Here is a 20,350-nt window from a genome sequence, read left to right on the forward strand (position 1 = left end):
TGGATACAGCAGCAAGATAAACATTCTCCCAATGGCTGGAGTAGGGGAGCTTAGTAATAGCTCTGATTCCCCTCCCCCCCAAAAAACCAACCCAAAACCCTCACCTAAAACAGCCTTTATTTTTTATGATGTCACAACTAGTAGAGAGTTTGACATTATCATATTAACTGCTAATGTATAAATGCAACACTAATATACTAGAATTAAAACGCTGTATAATGACCTTCCCTTGGTTCAGCCATTAAAAATACATTAATAGTCTTTCTTGCAAATTGGACCTGATGCAATTTATTCATCAATAACTGGTTTGTGGTGGTTTGTTTGTTTTGGGTTTATTTGGTGGGGGTTTTTTTGTTTGTTTTTTTTTGGTTTTTTTTTTTTGGGGGGGGGTGTGTTAATGGATATCTCTGTTTATTTTCTGGAAAATTATTCTGAGTCTGTCTTTTGCAAAGTAAAAGCTGTCAACAGTTCGGGTGCACTTATATAGCCTTTATCTTTTATAGAAGAGCAGTAGCCAGAACAAGGAGCTCAGTTCTAACCTGTGTTCAACTAGAGGCATGGGCTAGCTTTACCCACCATGGTGTGGTTCAACATGCTCATTTGTAAAGTAGAGCGTAATGCCCATCTCACATACATATTGAGTCTTAATAAACAGGTGTTTGCAACTGCTTTCACATCCTGCTAAGAATCACACTATGTGAGTGCAAAGCAGTTGTTGCTGGGAGATGAGAACAATGTTGGAGCGAAAGCTTTATTGCAAGGGGGGAGAGGGGTTTTGCGGTTTTGTGTTGTTGTTGTTGTTGTTGTTTTTTTCTTTTTTAAGGTACTTTGGTACCTTTTTAAATCTTCCTGTTTTGAAGTAGGTGGGGCACAAGGTGGCAAAAGCTCTCTCCGCTACATCATAGGTGCTACTTCCAGCATCCCCCTTGCACATCCTGCCCACATCAAGGCTTTCAGGCTTTAAAAAACAAGCTTGGAGTCGAACAAAAAGACTGCTAGAACAGCAATAGGCATGTCGAAGCACACTTGAAGATAACAGCTGTCAGGACACAGGAGATGAAAATGCAACCAAGTACACAGGCTACAGGAAAACTTGGCCTTGGGCATTTTGCTTTCACTTCAGTAGCCTTAACCCTTTGCATGCCAGAAACCAGTTTTAAAGTTGGGGGAACACAAAGGAGGAGAAAATCCTTTGTGAGTTGTTTCTGAAAATTGAAAATACACAAGTAACTAGTAAATAGCTTCTGGGTCACTGTTATAAAGTACAGGCAGTGCTGCACTCAGGCAGCTTGGCTTTTATCTGATTGTGAGCCACGTGTTTTGTCATACAGGAGCTACCGCCAACCCAATTTTAATCAGTTGCAATTTTGTTTTTATGGCTAAATTAGAATAGCTGGGATTGAACAGGAAGTGAAAAGAAATGTCTGATCAGAAGCATTTCTATAAAGCAATAACTCTCTCACTTTAGTGTCATCAAGCATCTCCAATCTGATACTCTTCATTTTACCCGAATATTACCAGGGCTATAACTTTAATGTATTTTTGTATCAGCCTCCTGATTGCAAAGTTAAATAAACGGTTCATAAACCATATGGAAAATTACCCCCGAAGACCTTGCTCTCTAAGATATGTCAGTACAAGTACGAGTCAGGAGATTGGCAACAACGAATGGAAACTTTTGGTTCTGTTGTCTCAAATCCACCTTGATGTGGGAGCAAGCAAAAATACTCCTTCCTGATGACTGTTCAGGGGCCGATGTGGAGAGCTGGCAGTGTCAGCTGCTGCGAGTAAGCGGACACGTATTTGGCATGTGCCTCGGCAAAGCCCAGTACAGCTCCCAGACAGGCTGGGGTACGTTAGCGGGACAGCACTGGATTGGTGGCTACACTCTGATCCGTGACCCCACAGAGCCTCTCTCCACTGAGTCTGTTGCTCCTGCACTTTCCACCTGTATTCAATCCAGTTAAAACAAAGCCAGCTACACACAAGCTTCTGCTAGCATCTGTTTCCATGCCTGTTGTCTGAAACAAAGCCCAATTACTACAGCCCCCTTCCTTGATATTTTGACTCACCCAGTTGTCTACGGCCTTGATATCTAAAGCATAAATGCCAAGGCTGAAACGTGCACTCAGTTAGAAGATGACTCTCAACTGACCTACATAACAGTTCATTCATGAGATAATGTGACCTGGAGTCATGGAGATAGAAGTCAGTTGATTGAGCTGGGTTGGCTGTGTACACTGCAAACTCTCCAGTGATTGAGGAATCATCTAAAATTAGGCGTACGCTGTACGTTGCTGAGAGCCTTTCAGATCCGACTCTCTTTTGGTAATATTTCTTTTATGAGATGGGTGTAAAATTTGTCACATTGTAATCCTTTAATGCTTAACTTTATTAGCATGAAGTACTTAGGTATCAAATAAAATGAGCAGTTAAGTGATTTATATTTCAGGTCTGCTCGCAGTTCAGGGCGTAGGTAGCCAGCCTCCCGTGAAGTGGCGAGAGCGTGCATGGTATTTACCACTTCCTTTGGAGAGCTACAAAATGGTGCTTTTTGAAGATGAACCTAGTTGTGCGTGTAAATCCCAGCTGACTACTACTGTGCCGCCAGTTAATATGTATATTTATATTAAGGGTTATTGTGCGTTTGTAGTGAACTGCCGGGTATTTTGCCTAGCTTTTGCCTCCTTGATTAGTGAACTCGCAGCTTCGGCTGCGGAGGGGGGGGAAGTAAAGCAGTGAGCGAATGGTTTAAGTGTAACGATTAAGCTACACTTTTCTTATTACTAAGCCACAAAGGAAGCCCAGATAAAGGTTGTAGGTCAAAAAGAAACCTTCAGGAGCATGCTCGTGAAGTGAGGCGGTTCAAGAGAGGCTGCAGCTGTCACTTCCAGATCTAAGGGGCTGTGAGGTATTTCAATGATTTTCTTATCCTGTCTCCTCTTAAAGATTCATTAAGAGAATAATGTGAAAATATCTTGTGTTCTCTAGAGTGCATGTTCCTTTTTTTTTTATTTTTTATTTTATTTTTCCCATCCTCTGTGAGCGCAGTAGGAGAAGCCCTCTGTCGCATCGAGCCCTCGGTTCCTCTCAGATGGAGCCGCTTCAGTACGGAGGGACGCATGCCGTGAGGAGGAAGGGGGGACATTTTGTACGGGGAGGCTGCCCGCTCTTCAAAACAAATCTGGGGCACAGCACCACCGTTTTTAAGGCTTTCTCCTTTATCAGGTGCACCTCGTGTTTTTTACACCTGTGTTTAAAAAGCAGGTTGCATGCTACCTCCTCCTGTCCCTTCGGTGCCTGCCTTTGGTGTTTAGCTCTGTGCTGACACAGATGTGATCCTCTGTAGGGGAGGGTAAAGATTAATCAAAAAGCACAGGAGCTTGCTGTTGACTATCCAGGAGAGGCCTTTGTGAGTTTCTTTGTTTTGGAGTTTTTTTACTTTACAGTGTATAAGAAAGAATAAGGAAGTAATGGCCTGGAACAAGAGTAAAAAGGCATTTAATTTAAACTTTCACTTTGTACCTTCCGCAGTTTCGTACGATCTGTTCTGTTAGTGCTGGGTACGTGTGGTTTGGCTCAGAGTGCAGAAACTGTTGGGCAGGTTGGCCGAGAGGAGAGAAAACTTCCATTTTTTGTGGGAGGTTTTTTTGGTGTAGATAGACCACTCCGGCTGGGAGCTGAGGCTGAAATTGCACAGGGCCCAATTAGTGCCTGCTGGCTTTTCTGTTTGCTCTTGATTGGTTGCAGAGCCACAGGTTTAATTAAGCAGAAATGGGGATGTAGAGTTAATGTTCATTATAACTAAAATCGAAACAGCTGTTTACCTTGCCGAAGCCTTGTGTGTTAACGTCCATAAATCTCACCCCGAGGAGAGCTCGAAGGAGCTATCCCCTGTAAAACACTCCTTTTCTGATACCATGTTATATCATTTTACATACTCATTTTCGCAACATTTCCTAATCATATTAATTAACACATTAGGGTATAATTCTTATTGTCTGCAGAAATTACTTCAATTAAAACTATTAACATATTATCGTGATTGTTATATTATTACAACTGGCTTTGTTACTAACTCAATAACTACTCTAGCAAACCCAAATGTTTGAAATTAGCATAAAATTGTTGTGGCTGCACTTTTCCTCTTAACTGGTGTATCAGGTCTCACTGTAGACTTCCTGAATGTTTTCTGTGTCTGCGCTGGGGTTGGTACAGTGAGAAAAGATGCAAGGGGCCATGGCTGTCCTACAAGGTGAGGCTCGAAAGAGTTTGTCTTGATTAGCTACTGCCGTGCCTAACAGGAGTGTGACCGCTGTGCGGGAACATATGGAAAGAGTAAATGCTGCAGAGGAGGACAAGACAGTAAGGGATATAAATTGGCCATATTCACGCTAAAAAATTAGTTTGGGTTTTTTGGGGGTTTGTTTTTTTTTTCCCCTCCTTGGTCAGACTGAGGTTTTGGCCTGGCTTTCTTGGCGTAGGGGTGAAGGCAAGAGGCTAGCTTTAATATTGGACATTGCCTGTAAGAAGATTTTGAGTGTAACAAAATGAAGTATGCCCTCTGTGTAAAAGGCAAACATTTATTGTGAGTGTAATTGAAATCTCAATGTTCTAATCAAGGAATTAGTATTATTCCAGATGTACTTATGAAGTAGAAAGAATGCTGTTACAGAGGGGGGGTGTGGGTGAAGCTTCAATAATAATACATTTCAGATGGATAGGCATACATTTCTGAGTATCTGCCCCTGTCTGTGGTGTTCTGCTCACCCATACTCCATGGGTCCTGAGGCTCTAGGCTTTTAATTTTTGGAGCTGGGCAGTGGTTATGGAAGTTGTTGGATACCAAGGGCTTCCCTGGGAGGGGTATGTTGATAGTGGGGGTTTCTTCTTCCTCTTTGCCACGAGAAGCATGATGCTGATATTGATAATTTCTTCACCCTCACTCTGAGCTCTGCTTCTGGCTATTTTTGTGGGTTTTTATGTTTTCTAACATGCTTTTACACCTTGCTCTTTCTTCATTGGATTGCAACACCACATTAACCCTGAATTCAGTATGTATGCAATTTCTTACACATGTTGGATACTTTTTCTTTCTTATCCCTAAAACCACAGATTTGCATTTCTTTAGTCAGCTACAGGTGCATTTTTATCACGCTGGGGTCTTAAGTGTCCCTCTGTGCCTTGTCTGATACTGGCTCTTGCCTCCGCTCCTCTGCGCTGCACTGTGTGTCGCCTCTTCTGAGGCCGCTGCTATGAAACCATGTCTGTGTTCCCCTGCACTCTGTCATTATCCGAGCATCATAAATATTTCATCCTACACAGAGTAACTACTTGTTACTACTGTCTGTATAAAAATTATGCTTAAACCACATCATTATGTGAAGATAAGCAAAGTAAAACAAATTAGACAATAGTTACCTGGTCATTAGGAAAACTGCTGCTGCAGCTAAAGCAGATAAAATGAAACTAGGCTGGGCAAGATGAGTATAGGCAAGCCTGCCATGCTTGGGTCCCGAGGCTGTGCAGGCTCAGCACAAAATCTGTGGCCTGTTACTGGCACCAGCAACGCTGTGTTTACTGGGCTACAGGACTTGAATGTGATGAATGAGATCATTATTTGGGTTTACCCAGCTTGGCTGGGGACCAGGCTTGGTGGCACGGGATGTCCTTTCTGGTCTTGGGTTCTGAGCAACACCTTAAACTGTTAAAATAGAAAGGGAATACACCGTGACAGAGCAGATGTATATTGGCGTACTGTTAGCAGGCAAGCTGAATGGAAGGCAAGAAAGTTGATCTAACTGAAGTAGGTAACTGCTGTCATTATTCTACAACATATGTATTCTATTCATTTGCATGATATTACTGTGAAAAAGCTGTTATCCTGCTTCACAGATAGATGGTATTTATTTATAGTTGCCCTAGAATGCCTCTATAGTGGATGGAAGGACCTTTCTACCTCTGTTTTAGTCCACCTGAAGTCTGAATTGCCCTCCAAAATGATTATTTCTCTTCATGGACTAAATGGGAAATCCTGCACACATAGATTTAAAAAATCTGAGCAAAAGAGATTAGAGATTTGTCTGCAGCAGATGCGTTTCAGAGGCTGTGCTTTCACAGCTGTTACTAGTAACTAGCTTAACTTAAATTTATTTCATATATGGTCTATATAGGTGACTGCCATAGTTTTGATTGTACTGTTATTATACCCCAAATCAGACATGTCCACAGGAAGCCTATGGCTGGGCGTGGAATTAAATTCTCATTTTTTAGATGAGAAGATAATGCTCTAATCAGTTCTTATCCATGTAATATGGTCAGTGGCACTACTCAATTCTTTTCAGTTTGGCTACCACTCCAAACTGCTAAACCATCTGCTGGTGGCAGACAAAAAGATGACAATATAACAGATTACTAGAAAAAGTTCAGATGCCTAACATCTGCTCTCCACCAAGCTGGAGCATCTTCCTGTATTGATGTTCTGTCATATCTTGACACAGTAAGAGAAGATGTCTGGTCTGAAGTCTTTGCAAATTCAAATCGTTTGCAGCTGGACCAGGCATCCACATCTAACATTGTGAGTTTTAGGCCTAAATAAGGACTAACAATAGAGAAAGGGAGAAGACGAAGGCAGGAGGACAAATGGTTTCTTAAAATACCTTAAGAAGTTCCTGGCCCAGATGAAGGCCTGCATCCACTCATTCTTCATTATGATTGATGAAGAAATGCCTAATGATGACAAGCAGAATTTTGCAAGACAGAAATAGAAACTGCTACCTCTTCAGAGCCACATGACTTTGTGTCCCGGAATTATGTTCTGCATAATGTTTTAATCAAATAACAGTTTGCTTAGTAGTATGGACCACGTTGGTTAGTGCAAACAGAATGTAAACGTATTCTAGATAAGATTATGCAGCTCTGAAGGTGCTGGTAGGCAGACACTGATCTGAAAATATACACATAATATTTACTTAAAACGTTCTTGGAGCCTCCTTTGGTGTTATTAGTCTGTCATGAAAATCTGCAAACACACACTTATCAAAAACTCACTGCAAAACATTAGGCAGTTAGTGAAATCAAATATAGAGGGGTGGATGCTGTAGCAGAGCACCGTTAATGGTTGAGCTGTGACTTAACTTACACCCAAGTGCAAACATAATTAAATTAGAAAAAAGTCCTGAACCATACGTAGGAGGTGTAGCCTGCTTGGAATGCAAAGATGAACCTGGATCCCATCCTACTGCTTCAACCTCCTGAAGTAAAACTGTAGGAGACAGAAGTCCAGAGCTGGATCCAGGTTAAAAGGTGGAAACCAGCCTACTTGTTGCCACAATGTTCTGCTCGTTATTGTGATGCAAACATGCACAAAATGATGTGATCCAAGAGGAAAGACTTCTGGAATGCAGGGCTCATGGAGGTTGCTTGTATGACACTGATTTGGGTTTTTTTCCTTACATTAACTGAACAACAGAAGTTGATTTCTAGTTTTCATTTCTAACTTTGTTCGAGTTGAAAAATCTCCTCTTAAGACACGGTTTCTCTTAGCATAATAATTTGTTTCTTCTTTGCCCTTCATTTCTCTCATGTACATGGCCCTGGCAGTTCATTATAATGTGAACAGGTGAGGGAGGAGCACTCAGAGCAGATCCCTCCATAGCAGATCTCCCATGATTTTAAGCTGGCTCAATGAAATTCCATTTGATCTGAATTTATCTTAAGCAGAAGAATTATCCTGATGAATAAATATGAAATAATATCATGTAGTTCTAATTACTAAAAAAATGCAAACATAATGATAAAGAGTCCAAATACGTAAATATTCTAGTAGCCATCACTATGTAGTAAGCCAACTGGATTTGGTCCTGGAGGGTATCTTCCAGACTGTGTGAGTCCTATTCTGCCACAGATCTCTCATCCATCTCTCTGCGAAAATCTATTCTTACAAGTCTAGAATTAAAAAATATTTCTCCCTGTTTTTTCCCTATTAACAGTAGCGTTCATTGTTTACTCAGCTGCTTCTCCTTGCCACTTGCTGATTCCTGATCAGACCGTAGGACTGCTGGTGTGTGTTCCCCAGGGCCGGCAAGTTTTTCCTGAGCTAGTCCTAGCAGAAGCAGTAAGCAAGCTATTTTTTAGCTTAGGTGATTTGGCAAGCACCAGCTCTGACATGGTGACAGCTGAAATAAGGAGCTGGTAGGCTAGGAACAGGAACCTGAGCAACAGAGATCATCACAGTGATGGTTAAACTGAGATTCCTGCCATCGATGTGCCTGGATGTCTGTCTAGGAACAGGCACTCAGGTTGATGTCATACTGTAGCAGCCTGGAGAAGTCCTGAGGGGTTACTCAGATGAGCTAGTGTGTTTTGTGCTGCTTTAGAAAAGGTGGGAGAGTAAAAGTCTGTGTGCATGCATGTGTCCCTGACTGACATGTTTAACATGCAGAAAACAGAATTAAACCTGTAGCTGTCACTGTCTCACCCCAGCGCAGTGACCAGCTGTGACTGATTGCTTACAACAGGCTGTTTTCCTTTTTAAAGGTATGATTTATAGCATTCTTTTGTAGAGAAAGATGCGACCCTGGTGTATTTGGCTGGATAGCAATGTCAGTATGTTCGTCTACTACAGGGTAGAGGTGATGTTTCTAATCAAACTGGGGCTGAATGGACTTTCCAAGAGGAGCGAGGTGAGGTTTCTAAACAACTTAAAGGATTTGGTTCAGAGCAGTCATTAATCCGGTATTAAAAAGTGACTGTGAATGCTATTGCTTTCTGTCCATCTCTAGTGTTTCTCAAGCATGCCCCCCAAAGCTCGACACCATTCTGCAGGTTTAGCAGTAATTTGAATGCAACAAATTGTACCTGCAAAGCACAGATGTTGAAAGCTGAAAAAATCCGAAGGTGCCGTATGTTTCCTGTAATTGAAAGCAGGTGCCCCGAAGGAAGCAGATTCTGTTTCACTTTATGAAGTATCTAGTTGGCAGAGCAGGCAAAACATACCCTCTAAAGCTTCATTCACTAGGACTGGATAAAACAGATTAAAACTGTTGTTTTATGATAGCTTTAAGGGGCTCCAACAAGGGATCGAGGTCCTATTGTTTTGGGCACCGTAGACAAAAAGCATTAAGTTGTAGAGTTCGGAGCACTGAATAAATTGAACCACGTGGATTTAAAGGATGGGATGAGGGAGAAGACCATGATAAACCTGCTTTGTGGAGCAGTGAAAACCAAGCCTGGCATCTGCAGTGCTTTGGGTCTATTCCACTCTGCATTGGGCTGGGTACTGCATCCTGAGTTTGCATCTCCCCGTTGTCCCACTTCGGAATACTTCTCATCATTGCTTCAGTGAATGTTCAGTATGGTAGGCTACCAATCTGTCTTTTGCCTTGGTCATTGTGTGCAAGGAATCCAGGCCTACAAATGAACAAAAATATGAACATTTGTGCTTTAGAGGATGACTGTTTGGGAAACAGTCTGTAATGTAAAGCCTACAGGATAATGAATGGGAGAGAGGTGCCCGGTGTCTCCTAGTTGTGGCACCACCTGTGGATTTCACAAGGCTTTAGGGAGGGCTTTTTTGTGTGTCTATGGTTCAGTTTACTTACAGACAGTGGTAAAAGCACCAAGGGTCCTCTGAGAATTATTCAGTTTGTGTGTTGTGGGTTTTTTTGTTGTTGGTGTTTGGTTTTTTTTTTTTTTTTGTGTGTGTGCGTGGTTTATGGTGCTATTAAGACTTATAAGAGCCAGATGTTATTACCCCACAGAATTCCGCTGAATTGCATTCAAGCTGAGCATAGTCTGTGGGTGTAGGTAGTATCTGATTTTTAAACAGGAAAACAAAATAATAGAAAAGCACCCCAAAACATCAAAAGTCACTAATGCTTCCAGCCAGCTTTGTAGTGCTGCAGGTCTGAGCAAGCCAGGTCTGTCTCCCCTTCCGTTCTGTGTTTCAGTATCTATAGTGAGCGTGGAAAGAGGAAACAACTTCGATCACAACATTTTTCAGCTCTTTCTCTAACAAAACAGATAGTGCCTGGCACAGTATTGTTGTACAGATATTTCATCTCCTCCAAAATACTTTTGTTAAGTTCTGAAAGTGCTGGCTGACCTGTGTGTACCAGGCTCAAATCTCTTGCTCTGAGTCTTCCACTGCTCTTTAAAGACTCAGCAGCACTTGCACGATACTCTCTTTCTTTTTGGATTGCCCATGTATTTCCGCGACCCCCTTTCAATGGTAGGCAGACATTTTCTAGGAATTTTCCTTCTTTAGCCTATCAAACTACCTGAAATAAAGAAAAAATGTCTTTCATCCACATTTTGACAGGGATCATGGATTTTTATGAGAAAATTGAGAATTTTTTTTGCCACCTTTTACTAATGGCCAAGAAGAGATAGGAAAGTTTGTGTTCCCAACAAGTAGAAAAAAAGGCCTGATTTTCAATAGATATTAGTCAGGTTTTCATTCTTCTTGACAATCTTATTTAACTGACTTAATATTGGATCTCAATTCCAGCCAAAATTTTAAAAACTAGGAATTTAATGACTGTGCTCATCATTTGTCTCCGTATAGCTTCCTATACATGAAAGGTCAATGTCAGTCAGACTGTACCATTTGGCATGAAGATGAATATAGAAGCTAAAGAGGATTTAAAAAATACATGATCTGGCATTTGAAAGCGAAGTCTGGGAGTTGAGTCCCGCTTTTATTCCTTGATGTGCTGGTGACCTAGCACTTTGTCTCTTATGGGGTGTGTTTACAGATTTAATAGTCTTTTTGTGGCAGTGGGGAAAGTCCTGCAGGGACTGAGTCAGATTGTGGGTGGGTGGAAGGAGTGTCTGGGTACCACTCTGCCTGGAGGCATCTATGTGTGACAAGGACATAACATAGGGTTAATGCTCTCCACACCTCACAGAACCTGAAAGAGGAGTCCATTTACCTAAAAATCCTTGGCAGGGATGTCTGGTCCCCTTGTTTCTTATTATTGACTGTAGAAAGAAGGGAAAGTGGCTGGGTTACTAACGTGGTACTAACCGAGGCCTCTGTAGCTCAGTGAAATCAGTCTGAGCGTTAGTGCCTTAATTTTCCCATCTGTGAAATGTTGGTTATGTCTCGCAGTGGAATAATGATCCTTACTACTTCTGTGTTCAAAATACCTGGAGAAAGAAGGCAAAGTTAAAAGACAGGGTGGTGTTTGCTTTAAAACCCGCAATATACAGCTTAGGAATATAGCACAGATACATATGTGGACATATACAATATGAATGTGTAGCACAAGAAAATAAATTAGCTCTAGATGTCTTATGAGCGATATTTCTTTCTGCAGTAATGCTTTTAGGTGTTATGGTTAGGCATCTCTGGAAAGCAGTTAAATATTTCCAGTCTTGGAAATATCCATTATAATTACACAGCAAAGATGGGAGACCTTTATATATGATTTGAATATTTGCAAGCAGTTAGGGCTCTGTGCATAGTCCCTCTGCATCTGCTGACTTGCTATTCTTTGTCTTTAGCTTCTGACCTTTGTTAATCGCATTAACCTTCCAGTTGAAAAATACATACATAGATGTGTATATATATATATGATGTTATTGGGCATCATTAAACAGTTAGCAGTCAGCCAGCCTCCAGAATCAACCGCTAGTTATTCTTGCAAACATTATAACAAATGACAAATTTACGAACTTCAGAGCTTTGTGTGAATTGAAGCCTCTCTGAGCAAGCCACATCTTCATGTCATCCACTTGTCTTTTTCTGGAATCACACAAAACTGCCTTCTGGCATGTGTGAGCCTTTAACGCTTCCAGTGACACTTGGTTTGTATTTTCCTTTGTCTTCTTAGTGACATGGCCCCAGCATAGGGTTTAAGTTGTAATGAAAGCATTAAGACAGTTAAAAAGATTGAGAGTATCACAGGGATTAGATTTTGGGAAAATCTTATTGAGGATTTTTAAAAAAATATAAAAAATGGTTCTTACTCTATTGACTCATATAGCTTGGAAATTATTTGTAAGTTTGAGCTATTTACTGGTGGCTCTTGGACTTGGAAGCATGTCATTTTATAGGTAGTCTGGTGGTGTCTGACCATCTTACCTGGTTTTTAAGGTGCTTAAAATGTGGAGCTGAACCTTTGGAATCAAAGTGGCCAACAGCTACAATTAGCTTTTGTTGCAGGTTGTTTATAATTTAGTCTCTGTATTTCAAGCTGTTTGAGCGGGAAGTGGTTCCAAACTATGTATTTAGCATTCGTTTGTGGGGTTTTTCTTTCTTTCTCGGCAGTAACTTCTCCTATGGAAGCAGAACTAAAGGGTCTGTGAAAGGTTGACCTCATTGGTGCTCACAGTTCCTACACTGCATACCAAATTACTCTAACAGCCCTTCCTTAGGGGCTGCTAAAATCTTTCTGTAACTTCAGCTGATGCAATGGGATGTTCTGGATGACTCCTACTTTTATACCTGCATGTTTAATTGCATATCTTAGAGGGTGGAGGGGGCTACTGTGTAGGAACTTTCCCCTTCAAATGTATGCTACGTTGTCTTAGTTTTCTCTTTTATGGTTTTGTCATGCATGTGTAATATCCACTCTTCCAGCATAACTTTCTGGTGTTTAAAGTATGAGGTGAGTTTGCAGTTTGATATAACCTACTTAGAGCTTTCTTCTCTGTTTTCAGGGACAGAGAAATCAAGTATCTGCTTTCTTAGGATTCCTAGGTTATCAGGCACTACAAAATATCCATCACTCATTCTTACAGCCAGAATGTTGTCATATGCAGGCAGCCACAATTGCAATCCCTAATTGCTGCCTATCGCCATTTGTAGCAAAGCAGGACAGGTTTTCTGGATGAAATCTCAGATGATCTAGTGATGTTTAGCCTGGGCAAGAAAATTGTTCTTCACTAGCAGGTGGCTTATAATTCATCAAAACCCAAAGACTTTGGTTCTCACTATCCTGTCACATAAGACTGAGCTGCTGCTGTGGTATATGAGATAAGATTATGCTGCCCCTGGAAAAAGAATACACTTTTTTCATACTCTCTGGTATTTTAGTTTCATCCCTTCATGATGCAACGGCTTTCTTTTGTCACTTCTCATTTTTGTAAGGTATTACTAAGTGCTCCTGCTGCTAGTAGTGATAGGATCATGTGATAACTCAGGTTGGAGAGTCCCTCAGGAGATCTCTAGTTCAACCTCCTACTCAGAGCTGGGTCGGTGTGAGGTCAGACCAGGTTGCTCAGGGCTTGATACAGTTGGGTCTTGACAGCTTCCCAAATCGAGGTTGCATAGTGTTTCTGGGCAGCCTGTTCCAACGGTTGACTGTCCTCATGGGGAACATATTTTTCCTTCTATCCAGTAAGATCCTCTTCTTTTAATTTATATATGTTGCTTGTTGTCTTCCCACCGTTGTGCCATGCAAAAGACTTGGTCTCATTCAGCCTGGAGAGGAGAAAGCTTCAGAGGAACCTTCATATACTTACGGCAGGCTATTGAGAAGACAGTGCTATGCTCTTAAATAGGTAGATATTCCCATACCATTTTATCAATGAAGGCTGGTCTGGAGTTGTTCACTTTTTGAGAAGTCCTTGGAAGAAGGTGTTTTAAAGAAAAAGTGATACCATTTCTGCCCATTGGCCATGTGTGTGAATTTAAGGGATTCTGGCCCTTCTCCCAGTCTTTGACTTAAGGAATCTGTTCTGCAATGCGTGACATCTTACCTGTCTCATGACTAAAGTTTCATGCCATTGCCTTAGTCTTTTGAGCATCCATAATCCATTGACAGTCTGCTAATAGAGGCAGCGAGACTTGTTCTGCTTCAGGTTTTCTGAACAGATATACCAGGTTTTTCCCCTCGATTGCTAACACTTACATATGCAAAAAACAAGAACATTGTCTCAATTTTTGCATATGTCTGAGTTTTCTCTCCAATAGCGGTATGTCTCATGTTAACTTACTGCCTGAAGTTATACAAATTACTGCTACAAATGGTTAACACTTAAGGAAATGGGGAAATTGTTTGTTGTTCAGACAGCACCTATCAGTCTGGGTAGCAAGTATACAAGAACTTGTTCCATTTTAAGGCAGAGTAGCACCCAAAGGCAAAGAATTGCATCAGTGCTCTCTAGCTATTTTAACAACACATTTTCTTTTTATAAAAAATTCTGCCAATAAATACACATCTATTTGAGCTGATTTTTAAAAAAACATTTGGGACTATACTGGTATTTCCTTGTTGTATATCTACAGGTTTTTGCATTTTTCCATAATGTTAAGAGAGAAATAAAAGTGGATTACCAGTCAGGGATGACTCTCTTAATTTATATTTCTAAACCTTACACGACCCTGTTCTCCCAGCATGGCAAATTACTTAGGTGGCAACTGCAGACCTAAATGAAACAAACTTCTGCCACATTTTAATTCTGATCAGAAGAAAAAGGAGTGCACATAGTTATTTAATGAAAAGAGTATCTCTTCCACTCCTTTCAAAGGACTTGCTGCATTTCTCTTTTCTGGGTGTTTGTTACTATTGCTAATGCTACTTGCAGTGCCTCCAAAGCATGCATATGGATTTCACAAAACCAGAAGATCTTCTTAATCAAAAATGTTTGTCTTCTGAATCTGGAGAGTCATGAAAATAAGCAGTGGGGAGCAAAAAAAGGAAGGATTTTAGTTTTTATGGCAAATTATTTTCCAGGAGAGAGATGCGGAGCTTCTGGTCCTGAAGCAATGCTTTAGTAGCTAGACTATGATGCATTTTAACTTCAGATATGACTAAAAGAGAGGATTAGGTCTTTTTTCAAAGCTATTTAAGCTTCAGCACTAGCTAGGTAAAAGAACATGAACAGCTTTACAGAACCAAACTAAGTGTTGCCCTAACCTGTCTTCCGCAGAAGCCCATAGGAAATGTACAAGTAAAAATAAACAAAATAATGGTGAAAGTGCTCAGGGATTTATTTTTTTTTTTCCTGTAGGCTCTCCCAGATATTTTTTTAACTGTAACATTATGACTTCCAAACCTGAAGTTTTGCACCTACATGTTTGTCAGAAATAGCTTTTTTTGGATTTCTTTTCCAACAGGGAAAAATTTGGTGGGTTGTTCCAGGTCCTCATATATTGTCCTGTTTTGAGAGGGAAGAGCTAGATGTATTTGCACAATATCACTGTTTATTGCTCCATTATTATACCCTCCTGTACATTAATAACGCTGAGCTATTAACATCATCCCACACATTCTGTGTTTACGCCAGTGAATCAGAAAAACATCTGCCTGGGAGGTAGAAATGTAGTTTTATGTATGAACACGTAAACATGAAAACTCTGCACCTTCTGGTTTGAACTCACACCAGAGAGCACAGGCGAGACCTGTGAATGTCTGTGGTTGGGAGCTGGCCCTTGTGCAAATCCTATGCGAGAAGGTTCAAAGGGGTAAGGTGTCTGTCCATATCAGTGTTAAAGAAGAAGAAAACTGGCAGAGTGATTGCTTCCTTCAAGGGTGAAGGTACAGGTGCCATAACGCTGAGATACACATGCTGTTATTTCATTGTCATTCATGAACTACTTTGTCATTAATTTAGATCAGTGTTGCATTGCTTGAACTCCACTTCAGTGCAGGGAATATTTAAGGTAACATTGATCCTTCCCATTTATTTATTTTTTAATGACCTTTTTTTGATCTTTGAAATATTTTCCTTTTTTCCATTCAGGATGTATGGTGTATGTTCAGCATGGCAACTCCTGGTCGGTGTTCAGCGTGATGGCATTGATAATGAGATACAGTAGAGGAAAAAGCTTGCTTAAAAGAGATGAGGATCTCTTCTTGAACATTTTTGTATTCAGAGAAGTGCCGCTACCTGAACTTCCCAGAACACACTGAGTTTTTAGTAAATTACTGAATAATCTCAGGGGTCACAGTGATCCTCCTGCTGATACTATGGAGTTTTCTGGTAGCTGACACCTCCACGGAAAAGTGGGAATGTCAGCCGATGAAAGCAGCATTAGCATCTTGACAGATGTGTGTTATAATGGTGTCTTTAGACAAGTTTGGAAGTAAAACAGACCTCATGTGTTTCTTAAGAAAGTTATTTTATGCCACAATTTCTGTGGTGTGTTTTTTTTTTTCAAAGTCTTGTTTTGAAAGGTAACTATGATAAAATCAAGTCTTCCAGAGCTGGCTGCACAGCCTTTGAGGAAAAGCCCAGGGCTCTGTCGCTCAATTCTGCCCAGAGCTTGCATTATTAAGAGTAATATGGAAGCAGAATCCCCTTTCTTCTTTAGTCCCCTTGCACCATATCTTTGTAGGCGTTTTAAAAATTTGCATTATGTACCAAAATAGAAAGTTCATCAGAAAGCTGGCAGATAACAAACCTTACAGTCAATGGAAAAGCTGTAAAAACAGCAGAGTCGTAAGTATTTAGCAACATCACAGTAGCCTTGTTCCACATTTGCAATTAATACACGTCTGTGTTTGCATTTGTTATAGGACTCTTGACAGCACCAACATAACAAGAAAAACGAACAACCTGAGTAATAAATCTCTGGAGGCATTCAGCAAGTGCCATAGGGCTCATTAATCTTGATTATTCCCCATAATAGATAACTTCACAAATCATCTATTCTCCCCAATCATGCACATAAGGATAATGTATATATAATAGCCTCCCGTACTGTAAAACCCCAAATAGAATTTCATTTTTTAAATATAAGTCTTGACAAATGCAAGACAAATATTTATAGAAAAAGAATGGGGATGAATAACAATGAACTGCACTGAAACAAGTGGGGCAGAGACTGCTGTGAAAAGAAGGTGACATCTTTTCCGGGTTTTGGGTTTGTTCCCACCTGTCCGCGTTGCCCCCTGCCCCCACTTTATGATCTCTCTATGATATCTCTATTTGAATCAAGGAAATAATTTATTTATAGCCTGAAGTAGATGGGATTTTCTTCCTGAGAGTTTTGGTCAGGGAGCCTGCAGCTGCAGTCTTCATGCATGCTTCTTAAGGAATGTAGACAGGGGAAAAGAGGAGCAGCTGAGAAATATCCAGAATTCCAAACAATTTAGTATTTATAATTTATACTATCAATGCTTTCTTTTTCTTGTACTCTTCCCCAAGCCTTTGAAAAGTGCCAAAGTTATCAAAGAAAAACACAGTTCTGATCTGATGTAGTCTTTACCTGTTTATCAGGTTTTCTCAACTACAACTTAAATCTGCCAGTGCAGCTTAAGAGATCTGTGAAAGACATCATATTTAGACTAAGACTGTATATGATCCTTTCAATAAGGATAACAGAGGTGTTCTAATACCCATAATTGACACTGGACTGCAGGCTGTGCTTCAGCTCAGAAATGCCAAGGTAATTGTGCAAAGAAAAGAAAATACAGGAGAGATTAACTTGATATATATATAAATAAAATTCTGGTTTTAATGCAGTTGGTATTAAAAAAGGACAGGCAAGTGGAGTGTGGAGGAAAACAGAACTTTTTTTTTTTTTTTTTCCCTATACAAGTGGACCAGTACCTTTTATATCTTCATAATTGTAGTGACCTTAACCTGATGCTTAAGAGTAAGTTCTGCTGATTGAAGTTTCAGCAGTGTAAAGATGTATTCAGAGCTGATCCTTCCTTTCATACAGTATAAAGCAGGAGATTTGATTGCCCTCATCTTTGCTCACATCCCCATTTTGCCACCTTTCTTCTCCCTCCCTCCCTGTGTCCAAATGCTCTCAAAACCCCAAGATTTTGTTCTGTGACCTGGGACACCAAAATAGCAATTTTGTGAGTGGAAAGGATTTAAACGACTATGAGCTGAACTGCTTTAGGGAGGATTTCCTCCTCTTGTTCACTGTCCCTCCTCCTCCCTTCGTAACAAGTACTCAGGATTCATTTTCCTTAAAATTTAATAGAAAAGAGAATGTGTATCATCTTTCAGAGCTGAAACAAGAGCAACCTGAGGTTTGGATCCATTTCTTTTTCCAAGATCTGCTGCCCACATCACTTGAGCAATTCTGCTGTTTTAATTCTTTTGCATGTTAATGCAATACGTACCTGTAAAGTATCACAGTCCTTTAATAGCCCACCTTGCATGTTTTGTCTCCGTTCCTAAGTACATGCGCATTTATCATATCCATGGGCAAAATATCTTCTGTCACAGAGGTGAAGAAGAGGTCTTACCTCTATGAAGTTTTAAAAAAGGGATTAAAAAATAGAAAATGTGCACAGTCTTATACATTTGATTGGATGGGTTCAGGATCTTGTAGATTCGGCTTCTGTGTTTAGACCCATTTTTCTTCAGGCATCTGCAAAGAACTTTCTAAGACAGTGTCAAACAGTAGTGCATTTTGGCCTGAAATTTTCCTTTGATATCGGCAGTCTGGTAGTTTGAAGCAGTTTCAAAATCAGGATAAATAAGCTGTATTCCTAGTTGTCTCAGAAAAATTCAAGTAACTCCCTTAACCTCTCTTGGCCTCACTTTCTCCCTGTATAAAACTGACTAATAATCCTTCACCATCTTTATGAAATGTTCCACAGTCTTCTCATGAAAGGAATTATTTTAAGTTCAAAGTGTTACTCTTAATGAAAGAATTGACTTGCTTATTCTTGAAGAAACACGTTATATAAACATCAAAGAGCTGTTAGTAGCAAACGTTAGTCTGCTATAAGTTGCTCCAGTGTCTCATTTAGCAGTATTTTCTCATTCACTTCTCCATGAAAAGGAATGCATTTGATGTATATCGGGATGCCAGATGATACAATTCCATCAGTGTCCATGTGCTGTAGAACTAAGTACAGTGATTGTCGTTGGCCATAATTTCCTATTCTGTCCAAAAATTAGCATGCCAATGGGTGCAAAATGATGTTCAGTCACTGGAAATCAGTCTCTTTCCACTGCCTTGTCTGGCTGATTCCTTCAAAGCACCAGGAGCCAGTGCTGGAGAGAGCTTGAGTTGTGCACTTCAGGTTGTGACCCAATGGGTTACTGGCTGTTTTTCGTGCTTGGACCCATGTTTTGATAACGCTGCTTGCAATCACCTCCAAAAGTGGGAGTATCCTCATGTGTTGTTGGGAGATATTATCAAAATGTAGGGATTGTTTCTTTAGAAGTTAATGCAAAAAGCTATTCAGGTGATGACTGACACTAGCTGGCCACCAATAAAAAGAGCTAAGCAGTGGAAAACATGGTACATGGTACGGTGTGTTCTGAAACGGATTAACACACTTAATATGTGTCTTGTTTCCTTTGGTTAGTCTCAGCTCAGCCACATGAACTTGGTTACTTCTCTGGCTCTTCCCACTGGTAAACTGCAGAGTGGCAGCAGTCTGTCTGCTTTCCCCGTTTACTCAGCACAGTGAGTTATGGGTTAATGCCTCTTCTCAAAGAAGTGCTTTCTTAGGAGGCAGTTGGAAGAAGAGGAGGAAGGTGGGTAATGAAGAGCTGCTGTGCCATGGGAGGTTCATGGAGGTGAGCTTAGAAGGCAGGGGCAGCACAGCACCCCCTTTACCTGCTGAGGTCTCTGGGGTGCCCTGGCTGCCTCTGGGTGAGGAGCCTGCTCTGCTGTGAGAATGGGCTGTAGAATGGGCACACTCCAAGGGCGGATGTTGCTTCTGGAAGTATGGAAGAAAGCAGTGACATGCAAGAACACCAACATGGTATAGTAGGAGGTGGCCCTGCTGTAACCTGCCCCTCAGCTGGGTTGGAGAGGAAGAAGCACCAAGAGCATTGGTAGTAACTCTGGACAACATGGTCCTGAAGGACAACATTTGTGTTGCTCGAACAGTCTGAGTCTGATACTCCTGTGGTTTTTGCATCTTGGAAAGGTATTGGAAAGCCTTTTCTTTTTTGTTATGGTGATAGAGTGGTACAAAAGGGGGTACTGACCCTTCTGGTTTAATTGGGATTACTGGGCTTAAACTGGCAAAGAACAGTTAAGCAAGGCCAGACTATTAGTACTGGGGCATCTTTGCATCTTTTTAACTGATGATGGGAAGAGAGAGAACATCACTGTGTTAAGGCATTTATTCAAGTACAGAAAGGATTTCAAGGAGAAAGTGGTCCCCCTCCAGGCCTTGCTAAAATGGCAAGTAAAATAAATGCAAGTAAATAAGCGACCAGCACGACCTGGGCAGTGCAGAGGAATTATTTCCATGTTCCAGGATAACATCTAGCATGGTGAGGGGGCAGCACTTAAGACCCCTTCCAGTGGTATCTACTTTTGCTGAGAAAGCTGCTCTGTAGGCACTTTGCAATACTCCTGCACTTGCTTCAGGGAGATCAAGTGACCAAGAACCTGCTTCTGCTGTAAACAGAAAAACAGATTAGCTGGTTTATTTTTAAGTTGATTGGAAACTTGACAAGTGAAAGCAGC

The 20,350-nt window shown here is 40.8% G+C and overlaps 1 protein-coding gene across 10 annotated transcripts in view; it reads left to right on the forward strand.

The window, feature by feature from the left end:
- The window catches only part of CELF2 (CUGBP Elav-like family member 2), a 376,931-nt gene that overhangs the window by 170,621 nt on the left and 185,960 nt on the right, over nt 1-20,350 (forward strand). The window contains exon 1 of one of the 10 annotated variants that reach the window (XM_040595117.1): nt 2,795-2,911. The exons of the other annotated variants lie outside the window; for them this stretch is intronic. The gene's annotated coding sequence lies outside the window, so the exon portion shown is untranslated. Of the gene's footprint in view, nt 1-2,794; nt 2,912-20,350 lie in introns of those variants that run through there. 10 annotated transcript variants of the gene reach the window in all.

This window comes from Falco naumanni, chromosome 5 (genome assembly GCF_017639655.2).
Source record: "Falco naumanni isolate bFalNau1 chromosome 5, bFalNau1.pat, whole genome shotgun sequence".
In the NCBI taxonomy this organism is placed as follows: Eukaryota; Metazoa; Chordata; class Aves; order Falconiformes; family Falconidae; genus Falco; species Falco naumanni.